The following is a 12,700-nucleotide window of genomic DNA, read 5'->3' on the forward strand; positions in this document are numbered from 1 at the left end:
CCATAGCAATCAGACAATATCTGGAGCTCAAACTCCCATTACACAGAGGCCCACAAAGGGGCTTGCACAGGATGACGACACCAAGGCCAGCTCACCTGGGCACACACACACCTGGAGAGATGGCATGGAGAGAGCCTTCCTCCCAGGTCAAGAAGGGACAAGCAGGCAGGCAGAAGGAGGCCGGACTCCACCTGACACTGAACTCTGGAGCCAGGCAGAAGACGGGGGGTGGGGGGAGGGGGTGCCAAGGCCAGAGGTCACCCCTGAGCCCCACAGCACTGTTAGTGCATCTGATTGCACTGTCAGCATTTGAACTCTCAGTAAATACACGGGAGAGTCCAGTCCCCGGCCGCCCCAGCCGCGTCTCAAGGGCTCAGTGGTCACTTGAGGTCAGCATCTGCTGTACTGGGTGGCACTGGCCTGAACATGGTCGGATACTGATCACAGAAGGCACATCATAGGTGCCGCCTCTGGCCGTACTTGGAGCTTTTGATGCAGGTCCTTCTGGTCTCCTGGGAAAGAAAGTGTGCATACAGAATCCCAGCACACCATGCAAGTGCTTTGGGTTAACAGAGAGCAAAACCTGTCCCCAGTGCCATCCCCATCCCCCAATGGGAGGCTTGGCACACACTCACTCTGCACCAGAAACTCCATTCTGTTGATGCCCCCACCTGTGACTCAAGATGTCCAGTCCCTCCCTTCCAGTGGGAGTCTTTGGACAGCTCCTGGCTTCAGAGAAGCCTGCAGCCTCAGTTTCCCCAATTGGCATCTTGGCAGTCTGTGTTTTTGTGACCTCTCCCCCAGGAGACATCAAGGACCTGGGCTTGACTGAGAGCAGGAAGAAGCACACCAAGCTGTGGTGGGACAGGCGTTGGCCAGCTGTCTGCCGGCTTCCCCAGGGGCCCCAAGGGAGGGCGCGGTGCCCGCCCAGCCTGCTGAGCCAGGGCAGGTTTGCAAAGAGGTTTAGGAAGGGTGTGGTGGGGATACTGGGTCTCCTGGCTCCCTTGCACTCTCCTGCCACGCCTGCCAGCTTCTTCTGCCCAGCCAGCCAGGGCAGGCTATCCCCTCCCTGAGTGTCTCCTGGCACCACTGTCTGACCTTTCCCAGTTCCCCCAGCAGGGTGTGAGCTGAGCTGGACACACACTGCCCACTGTAAGCCCAGCCTCAAGGTGGTGTGCAGGGAGGGCACTGCAGCCAAATCCCATTCACCCTAGAGCTGGGAGGATAAAGGTGACACACTTTTCCTCACAGCCCCAGCTGGTCACTCCTGGGTCTCCCCCATCCTCCCTCCCAGAGGCAGTGGGCCAGACAATGGCCTTGATGACTCATCTGTATGCCATCTTCCTGTCCCCACCCCTCTGGCCCAGCCCAGGACAGTCCAGCATGTCCCTCATGTGGCTGAAGATCAGCCTTCCATGATGGCCTCCTCCCCTAAGCCTGTCCTCTGGGATCTCAATCAGGACCAGTGTTGTGTGGAGGAGGGGTGGGGATCCAGGTGACCACAGCTGACCCAGCTGCTCAGAGCGGATAACCAGGGTCCGCACACATATGCCCACCCCCAAGCACTGTCCTTTCTCCATCCCTCCTGTCAGACACCATGTATTCCCTCTGCCTGAGATGTATTCCAGTGGACAGTAGGGAATCCCTTCCCATCCTCCCTGTTGAGACAGAGCTGTCTGTCAGAAAGCTTCTCCTTCAGCTGAATATCTACTCACCTCCCTGTAAGACCTGCCAAGCAACAAACCCTTCAGTCCACATCCAGTCCCCATCCACCCTATATTCTTTGCTTAGAACCAAACACCTTCTCATCTGCCCAACAGCTGAGCCCGGGGAAAACACTTCTGTTCATGTCCACTCTCCTGACAGCCAGAGCTGGCTCCAAACTTGGGGCTCCAGCTGCGCTCAGGCCAGTGGAGGGTGGTTCTGTGAGCCTGCATGGGTACACCTGCGAGCATAGGTATCTCGCCATCTGTGCTGTCCATGTCGAGCCTGCCCAGGGTTAGGCAGCCTGTGTGCCGCTGCCCCTAAGAATCCAGGGGCCCCTCTGCCTGGGTGGGGAGGGTATGGTTTTGGCCATGACCCTCCCTGCAGGGCACCATAGTGGCTCTTAACAGGTTTCTGTCTAAGGGACTTCCTGGGGGTCTGATGAAAATTGTGCTCTGCTCTTACAAATTCTGCACCTGACCCCAGGTTAGGACCTCCCACGGGGAGGCTGGTGCTTATAAAATCCGCTCCAGACAGTCTCGTTCAAACCACCGGGTTCAGGACAAATTCACAGTGACAACTCTTGCCCCCAAGACACGTTTCCCAGACATGGTCTTGGATGGATTCTAAATGAACAAAGGAGAGTTAAAGGCCCACAAGGGTCCAGGGACTTGCCCAAAACCACAGCCAGTCTGGGCAGTCACACTGGCCTCTTCTACCCGTAGGGGGCCTCTAGGCAGCCCAGGCCCCATCTGCCCACCAGCAGGAAAGAAACAGAAAAGGCTGCACTTGACCGTGGGGCAGACTGGGCTGGACTGTGTTCTGTGGAGACACACCCAGGCTGGCCTGTGTGCTGAGCTGTGCTTTAGCAGACTGGGGCACAGGCAGAGACAGGGCCAGGCTGTGACTTATGAGATGGAAGAGAAAGAGGGCAGAGAGAAGAGGAACAGATGGCTGGCGAGGGAGGGCACAGGTGGCAGGGCCGCAGGTTGAATCAGTGTGAGGTTTGCACCAAAGCCCCAGCTCCATTTGAGGGGCTTGCTCTGTCCCCATCAGACCCTTCTGCAGTTTGTGGCCAGAGCGACTGGCGCCCTGGATCCAACTCATTATGTCATTCAGGCCACTGCAGAAGGAACTCAGTTCACACAGACTCCAGTGGGTACCACACAGCGAAGCGATGAACAAGTTACCTCCACTCATTATGTGGTTTCTGTCATTCAAGGAAGTCCAACCTCCCCGCACTGCTCCGCCCCCTGCCCCCTGCCTCTGCCACAAGGGCCTCCTTAGAACCCCCTCTGAAGAGTTTCTACCATTTTTTCCTAGGTTGGGATGGGCAAGGGAGAAGGTTCATGAAAGAACATTGTCCCTTTTATATCTTTTCCCAAACTAGATGGTTTCTCTTTGTTACAGAAAATTGGCAAGATGTCTAGCAGGGCACAGAGCACAGGCCATGGCTCTGGGGTCAGCTGTGTGATTTTCTATATATTCCTCTTGGTTTGTAGCCTGGGCTGGGCCAGGGCGGGGGCAGGGGGAGCTACAGAGAGGCAAATTCAGGTTTGCAAGGGCGGGGTCTTCAATGGTGAGAGCTTTTCGCCAGGAAGTCCAGATGCCTCTTGAGCCTTTGCATGGCTCCTCCGCTAGACTCGAGGCTCCAGAGGGCAGGAACTACATGCGAGATTCCCAGAGTCTGATACCATTCCAAGCACATAGTCAACATCCAGTAAATGTTGAAGATAAACCAAGGTAGGGCCAGCATTGTGGCCCAGCTAGTTAAAGTTACCACCGGCATTCCATATTTGAGTGCTGGTTTGCTCTGCTTCCCATTCAGCTTCTTGCTAACGCACATCAGATGGCAGTGGAAGATGGCCCAAGCAGTTTTGACCTAGACGCAGTTCTATGCTCCTGGCATTGGCCTAGCACTGATGTTATAGCCATCTGGGGAATGAATCAGTGGGTGGAAGATCGCCCTCCTTCCATCTCTGTCACTCTGCTTTTCAAATAAAAATTTAAAAGCACACCACACCCTCTGTAGGAGCCTGGTTTCCAGGGCACTATGTTTCTCTCAATAGCAAGAACTCCTAGAGCTTCTTATGCTGCCCAGAGCAGGACTGGTCCTTGGTCCTTGCTCCTCCAAGCTCTCTCTCGGCTGTGGCCTCAGTTGCCCCTACTGTGCTTGCGCGTGCCCCACCCACATCTCAAGATTCACTCCAGATGACCCTCAACCCAGGCAGATGCATGCAAATTTAGCAGAGTGGGAAGGGATGACCTCACTGCCTTGTGGTTCTTGGGTTTTTTTGTTTTTTTGAATCCTCCAGAGGTTTCAATTCTTCCCCCACCTCTCTCCCCAGCCTGCCCTCCACCCATCCAAGGTCACTTCCTCCTTTTAGCAACAACACACACCCCAGTTTCACTTTCAATAGTTTTTGCTCATCCTGCCTGGGTTTCTGGGGCCCAGCCGCAAACCACAGGCCTAAGCATTCAGAGGCCTGCTCCAAGTCCTCAGACACATCCACCAAAAGTGCAAGCTGCCCCATGCACTCCTCCTCCCCCATCTCAGAATCCCAGTGTGTGACTCAAGTTCTTCCTTTTGTCTCACCTAAATCTTTCTGGCTGTGGAGTTTCCCAGATTCAGCAAACAAAAATGCAAGATATCCCCTTTAAATTTGAATTCCAGATAACCAACGACTCATTTTTAAAGTCAAACATGTCCCAAGCAATGTGATGCTAAGAAATTACTCACTGCTGGTCTCAAAATTCTCAAAAATTCAAATGGACAACCCCACCTACTGTGTTGCTTCTCACACAAGTTTTCAGGCATTTTTAAAAAGGATTTATTTGGGGCCCAGTGTGGTAGTGTAATGGCTAAAGTCCTCATCTTGCATGTACTGGAATCCCATATGGCCATCAGTTTGTATTCCAGTGGCCCTTCTTTTCATCCAGCTCCCTGCTTGTGGCCTGGGAAAGAAGTCGAGGACTGCCCCAAGGCCTTGGGACCCTGTGCCCATGTGGGAGACCCAGAAGAAGCTCCTGGCTTCTGGATTCGGATAGGCTCAGCTCTGGCTGTTGTGGCCATTTGAGGAGTGAACCAGTGGATAGAGGATGTTTCTCTCTGTCTCTCCTTCTTTCTGTAAATCTAATCTGCCTTTCCAACAAAGATTTATTATTTTTTTTTTTTATTGGAAAGTCAGATATACAGAAAGGAGGAGAGGTAGAGAGGAAGATCTTTAGTCTGCTGATTCACTCCCCAAGTGGCTGCAACGACTGGAGCTGACCTGATCCGAAGCCAGGAGCCAGAAGCTTTGGGCTGTCCTCACTGTTTTCCCAGGTCACAAGCAGGGAACTAGATGGGAAGTGGAGCAGGCAGGATAGAATCTGGTGCCCATATGGGATCCTGGTGCTTGTGAGATGAGGCTTTGACTGGTAAGCCATCGTGCCAGGCCCAGGAGTTTTCAGCCATTTTGCTTTGAGTATCTCTTGGCCCTCTGAGAATCTAAGGCATGTCATGGGTGGGCACTGGGACCTGAAGATTGGGCTGCTCATCACTGACACCCCTTCGCACATCAGAGCTCCTCTACTTTGAATTCAGCTTCCTGTGGACGCACACCTTGGGTAGCAGGTGATAGCTCAAACACTTGGGTCCCAGCCACCAAACAGGAAACTGGGCGACTAGGATGGAGTTCCTGGATCCAACTTTCAGCCTGACCCACCCTGGCTGTTGTGCACATTCAGGGGTGAACCAACAGATAGAAGATAGTATTCTCTCATTCTGCCTTTCAAATAAATGAAAACGAAAAAAATTTTCTTTAAAGATTTATTTATTTTTATTGGAAAGCCAGATATACAGATAGGAGAGCCAAAGAAGATCTTTTGTCCAATGATTCACTTCCAAGTGACCACAACAATTGGGGCTGCACTGATTCAAAGCCAGGAGCCAAGAGTCTTCCAAGTCTCCCATGTGGGGGCAGGGTCCCAAGGCATTGGACCATCCTCAATTGCTTTCCCAGGCCACAAGCAGGGAGCTGGATGGGAAGCTGGACCACTGGGATTAGAACTAGGGCCCATATGGAATCCCAGTGCATTCAAGGCAAGGACTTTAATACTAGGTCATCGCGCAGGGCCTGAAAATAAAATTTTTAAAATTATAAGGCTAGTGTTGTGGCAGGTTAAGCCACCACATTGGCATTCCATACTGGAACTCTGGTTTAAGTCCTGGTTGGTTCACTTCTGATTCAACTCCCTGATGATGTACCTGCAAAAGTGGAACATGGTCCAAGTACTTGACCTCTGCCATCCATGTGGAGATCTGATGGAAAGAGTTTTGGTCAGGTATAGCCCCTGAAGGATTTGGGAAACCCTCAGGTATCCCAAGGACCCGGGGATCTAGCACAGAGAGTTGTGTGGCAGTTGGCATCCTTGGCTTTGTAAGTCTGTTTAGGATGGGTTGGTATGACCTCAGCCATGGACATCTATGTGAACCTACACTGGTTCTTATTTCTGTGGTGAGCAAAGGGACTGGGGGAAGCTGAGGCTGGCTCTCACATTGTGTGGTGGAGTGTATAGAGACACAGACTCAGAGACTGCCCCAGGGATCCTGCACATCTAACACAGGTTGTGTGTGCATTAGACCAAGTCAAGCTGGCGAGAGGGGCAGATCTGTTTCCTCTTTAAGAGGTGTCTGAAGAAAGCCAACGCCCCCCACGCAGGAAGAACAGACTGGGTGGGCTGGTAGGAGCCCCTGCTCTGTGGGAATCAGGGTCCACCGGCCAGCAGCGTGGAGTCCCTACTCTGCCCCATGACTGACAGGGTGGGCACTGACCAACTTGCCCTCACACACACACAGAGGCCCACTGGGAAGGAGCTCCTTCCTTGACCTACCAAAGTGTTGGGCAGGAAGCAGATGGACCTATGACAGTCTTGCACAATGGACTTCAGCATCTTTGGTACCTCTTCTGCACCCACACTTCTGGCTCACTCACCCTGAGCTGTTAACGACCATCCCTCCCACATGGGTTCTCATTTACAGCTCCAGCTTTATGATCCAGAAATTCCTCAAGGGAGGGGACTGCACCCAGATTACTCCTGTATCTTCCATGGCACCCAGAACAATGGTAAAGTCTCAGTGTGATTTGATGGGTTTATTAAGGGATGGGTTTTCACTGGTTTAACAATCAGATTCCCCTTTATAAATCAGGGGCTGGGGCCAGGCAAGCAGGAGGAGGCAGCCCTTTGTTAACACAAGTACCCATTGAACCCCTTCGGTTTTCCTGGGTGGTGTTTTGCTTACAAAGCACGCTCCTGTGTTGTCTCAGCAAATCCTTGTGACAACATAGACGGTGTGAGGGGGTTGGGAGAGTGGGTCTCAAAGTTGCTGCTGTGTGCTTTGGGCACAAAAAAGCGGAGCTCACCCAGGAGGTGTACCGTCTGCTGTGTTGTAAAGGGCATGCCAGCGCCCACATCTGTACCCAGAGATGGCACCTCCACCGAGGAATCCCAGCAGCTCTGCTGCCCAGCTCCTCAGCTCTCCCGGTGACCTTGCCTCTGAACCTGGACTCCCCTGGTATGAAACTGCCCACAGGCATTGAATAGGCTCATGAGCAAACCTGAGTATCTGGTTGCTTTGCCAGCAGCAGCATATGTCATTGTGAGTTGGTATTGGGCCCTGTGATGCCCCACAAGTAGTCAAGAGAGCCAGGGTCCCCAGCAGTGACAGGTCTCAAGGCGAACCAGGTCCCCATGGGAGGTCCTTGGGCAGGCCAGGCCTCTCTTCCCAGGAACCAGCTGCCTCTCCAACCAGCTGAGGACTGGGCAAGCCAGAGCCAAGCAGAGGTCCCAAGCAGAGAGCACTCCTGGCAGAGGATGGCCTACTGGGAGTACCAAGCCCCACTGAGCAGGGATCATAGGCTGGGGTGATTGTTGCCATGGGTCACAGTGCCCGGGGCACTGTAGGCTGGGGCTGGAGGATCCAATGAGGAGAGCTGCACTTTGATAGATCCCTGCATCCTTCCCCCACTCCCAGCTCCCCAGCGATAGCACAGTGGTCACCTACTGCAGTATCCACCTGCCTCGCAGGCCAGGGCCCGGGTCAGCATAGCTTGGAGCTCATGTTCTGATCAATAGGAGATCCTGGCAAGGAGCAAGGAGGAGGTGGTGCTGGCCAGCCCCAATCCCCTAAAGTCTGACCCAATAACACTTCCAGCCGGAAATGGGGGCTTAGCCCCTGGAGCTGGGAAAATCCTGGCCGGCAGTTGTCTGTTTATCAGAGAAGCTGAGTCAGCCTGGAACTCAGCTCCTCAAAAGCTCGGCTATTTCTAGAATTCCATCCTGTCAAAGCCAGCCCTGGACTCCCTCCTCTCCGGGGAAATTCCTTTCGGGGGAGATGAGTGCAGAGGACACAGCCTGCTATCTGGAACCTGTGGCTGAGGATTTTGCCCATGTATGGCCAGGAAGCCCCTCCTTCCAAGATGACTCATTCTCCCCCTCCCTTGGTTGACCTGTGTGCCCCTGGGCAGAGGAGCTGGTGACACTGAGAAGGTGGGATTAACTCCAGGAAGGGGTGAAGAAGCAGTATGGGGATTCCTTTGTAAAGAGTCTTAGATGTATGTGGGCCCTGGGGAGCACTTCAGAATCAAAAGAGGCACTGGGAGGCCAAGAGCTGGGTTCCTGAAGGGAGCCCTTATGCCCCCATTCCTCCAGCCTAGCTAAAGGCTGTCGCTGGGCCCTCACCTGGAGTGAGTCGTTGGGCCCCAGTGTGACCAGAGCCAACTGCTGCACCTGTGACACTATGGAGTGCTGGGGTCTTTCTGGACTCCATTCACAGCCCCCACCAGGGCTGGAGTCAAGGCAGAGCCCTGGTGCATGGCTGACATCTCTAACATTGTTTTTGTTTTGTTTTTTAAGATTTATTTTTATTGGAAAGATTGATTTACAGATTTACAGAGAGAAGGATGAGAGAGAAAGAGAAAGATCTTTTGTCTGCTAGTTTACTCCCCAAATGACCAAAATAGCCAGAGCTGAGCCAGTCCAAAGCCAAGAGCCAGGAGCTTCTTCTGGCCTCCCACATGCGTATAAGGGCTCAAGGACTTGGGCCATCCTCTACCTCTCTCCCCTGTTGTAGGCAGAGAGCTGGATGGGAAGTGGAGCAGCCTGGACACAAACTGGCACCCATATGGGAAGCCAACACTAACAAGCTGAGGATTAGCCTGCTGAGCCTGGCATCCCTAACATTCTCCCGAGACCTGTGATTGACTCAGAAGGTCTGCAGCTGTGCAGTTTCAAAGCTGGAGTGTAGAGCAGGCAACCAACACAGGTGCTGGTCTTGCTCCTAGCTGTTCCACTTCCATCCAGTTTTTTGCTAGTGGAAGATGGCAGTAGTGCTTAAGCTCCTGCACCCAGGTAGGAGACCTAGAAAATCTCCTCACTTTGGCCTGGTCCAGTTCCAGCCATTGCAGCCATTTGAGGATCAGCAGTTGGAAGATTCTCTTTCTTCAACTTTGCCTTTCAAATAAACAAAATATGTCAGCAAGAAGAAAAGGCTGGAAGCCCTGTAAGATATTCCTGTCCTTGTCCAGCTAAGGAAGCAGAGCCCCAGGAAGGCTAAACCCTGAGAAGGAGCAGTTCTCTCCACCTCCCAACTCCCTAGTCAGGCCTTTCCTTAAGAGATGGTCCAGGAAGAGAAAGCCAGTTCCGGCCAGGGGACACAAAGATGCCAGGCTCAACAGGTGGCCTCCTCCCAGCCCTAAGGCCTCTTAGCCTTGGTGGCCTTGGAAGGATCCACTTTCCTTAGCACCCCTAGAGCAGGAACAGCAGCGACAGTGGTGCTTGACGCTTTCCACAAAACAGAAACTTCTCCTAGCAACACCTCCCCAATCTCTAGTCTAAATCTCCCCCAAGCTGCAGATTCCTGCAGCCTTTATCTTATTAGTCTAAGTGGCCTGGAGCCTACCCAACACCTCAGAGTTGCTAGCTTTGCCTTGTAGACACCTGCCATTCCCTCCCAGGTCTCTGGGTTCCTGTCTTTCTGTGTTTTCCCATGTTTGATCCATCAGGAAAGCTGCTGCTACATGCCACACTCTTCATGGCTTCACCACTGTAGTCCTAGTCCACTGGTTCCTCATGGCTTCCACTGTAGTCCTAGCTCCAGCATCTCTTGCCTGCTTGGTCCTGTGGGCTTCAAAGATCAACTCCTTCTGTCACCAGTCTCCATAGGTGGCTAGAGGGAATTTTACAAAGGGTCACATTTGCTGCTGCTTTGCCCAAAACCTGCCAGGGACTCCTTTTTTCACCCAAAACACAAGCCACAGCCCCTGCTGTGGCTCACAGACCCTGTGCCACCTATTTTGCCTTCTTGCTGCCTCTCCTCACCACCCTGAGGCTCCTTAGCTCTGAAGCCCGTGCCATGCCTGTTCTTGCCTTCACGTCTTGGCATTGGCCACCCTCTCCACCAGAGCCCCCATGACTACCTCTCTCCCCCCATGTTTTGCTCCAGTACCTGTTGCTCAGCTTGAATTCAAAGCTTACTCCTTGGGCATAGCTCCTGGCTCCTGGCTTCAGATTGGCTCAGCTCTGGCCGTTGTGGCCACTTAGGAGTGAATCAGCAGATAGAAGATCTTTTTTCCTGTCTCTCCTTATCTGTAAATCTACCTTTCTAATAAAAATAAATAAATCTTTAAAAACAAAAACAAAAAGCTTCTTCCTTGGGGGAGGCCACGGGGTACATCAGGTAAAGCCACGCTTGGGACGCCGGCATCCTGTATGCCAGTCTCTGTCTGCCTGCTTCTCATCCCGCTCCCTGCTAATATACTTGGGGAAACAGTGGAAGATGGCCCAGGTTACTTGGACTCGTGCTACCCAGGTAGGAGACCCAGATGGAGTTCCTGGCTTTTGGCTTCATCCTGGTTTAGCAATATGTGGAATGAATCAGAGAATGAAATATCTCTCCCTTTCTCCTATTCTCCTGTGACTCTGTAGCACCAGCATCCCATACCAGAACCAGTTCTTTTCCTAGCTGCTCCACTTTCAACCCAGCTCCTTGCTAATGACCCTGAGAAAGCAGCAGAGGATAGTCCAAGGGCTTGGGACCCTGCGTCCTTGTGGATGAAGCTCTTGGTTCCTGACTTTGGACTAGCAAACCTCTGGCCATTGGGGCTATTTGGGGAATGAATCAGAAGATAGAGAATTTCTCAGTCTCCTCTGTGACTCTGTCAAGTAAAATAAATAAATCTTAACAGAGGGAGAAAAATTAAGCTATATGGCCCATCCCCCTCCACTCCTGTTTCCATTTTAGCTATTAGCACTTTCCTAATACTTGAGCCCTTTTAACCTGCTCTGTCATTACTCATTTCCTAGACTTCCTGTTGTGTCTAGCTTCCTCTGCTAGCATGGAGGCCCCAGGGGGGTAGGGATTTTTATCAGTTTTGTTCACAAATGTATTCCCGGAGCCTAAAGACTGCAGGGAACATGTTCTCTGTGACTTGTCAGGCAGAGGTCTGCTCTGTGTCTCGGCGGCCAACAACCCTCATTTGTGCACCTGCCCTGAATCATGTTGGTTCTCCTGGTTTCTCTCACCCCACCCCACTCTGCCCTGAAACCTCCCACTTTCAACAGGTAGCCCTGGTTATGTCGTTGCTTCGAACAACTGCATCCTATATTGGAGTGCAACTTTGAGACCCTGCCACTTATTATTGTTATTTTGCCACACCACTTTTTCTTCTTTAAAGATTTATTTTATTTTTATTGGAAAGTCAGATATACAGAAAGAAGGAGAGATAGAGAGGAAGATCTTCCATCTGTTGATTCACTCCTCAAGTGATCACAACGACCGAGGTTGTGCCCATCCAAAGCCAGAAGCCAGGAGCTTCTTCCAGGTCTTCCACATGGGTGCAGGGACCCAAGGCCTTGGGACATCCTCTACTGCTTTCCCAGGCCACAAGCAGGGAGCTGGATAGGAAGTGGAGCTGTCACGACACAAACTGGCACTCATATGGGATCCTGGCACATGCAAGGCAAGGAATTCAGCACTAGGCTACCACCCCAGACCCTATACCTCATTTCTGATCACTAATGTGATGATGAAGAGCATCAGAAGTATATAAAAATGATAGGAAGTGATTCTGATTTCAAGGTACATTGTTTGGATGGAAACGTTAACAAAAACATCAAAATGGTAGAAATATACCTGCTTCTACTAAGTTCTTCTACTAAGTTCTTGATGGGGAAGTACTCAAGAACAATCAATTTGTTTCCTGCTACAGAAGAGGAAAAAACCCTTTGATCTTATTTAAAAAAAAAAGTCACTCCACTTGTGACCCTGCTTCTTGCTAACATGCACCCTGGGAGGTGGCGGGCCAAGGCCAAAGTACCTAAATCCCTGCCTCGCGCGTGGGAGACCTGCATGGATTCCCTGGCTCCTGGCTTCCTCTGGCTCAGTTTGCCCATTGGGGACAGTGGGGGAATAAATCAGTGGCTGGGGGGAGACCTCTCTCTCTCGCTTTCTTACTTTTGCTCTTTCATATTAATACAAGTTAACACTAAATAAAAATAGTCTCTTGAGCTAGTACTTTGTCCTGGACCTGGTGAGGTATGATCTGGCCCAGTCATTGCCTCTCGGGGAGGCCATTCCCATACACCGAGTCCCCTGTGGCTCTGCTTCTTCCCATCTCACCAAGAGAGGGTCCTAGGGAGCGGGCTGAACGGGCAGAGGGAAAAGTGATGGGGTCACCTTGATGCCCACTGGGCATCCCCCATCGGGGAGGGCTTCTACTCAAGGACGCTTGCACCTGCTGGGGAAAGGGCTAGGTGCAGGGGAGAGAGTTCAGAAGGCCTGCTGTTGGCTCCCCAAGGTGCCCTCCCACTGCTACTTGTTGTCTGGGTTATTCACATTCCGGAAGCACTGATGTGGCACTAAATATTCCTGCAGCCCCAGCTTTCCCCGCCTGGGGCTCCGCGTCTACTCTGAGCCTTCCTTCTGGAATGTTTTTGGTATGAAGCATCCCAGCAG

This window comes from Ochotona curzoniae, unplaced genomic scaffold (genome assembly GCF_017591425.1).
Source record: "Ochotona curzoniae isolate NIBS_2020 unplaced genomic scaffold, NIBS_Ocur_1.0 contig_430, whole genome shotgun sequence".
NCBI lineage: Eukaryota > Metazoa > Chordata > Mammalia > Lagomorpha > Ochotonidae > Ochotona > Ochotona curzoniae.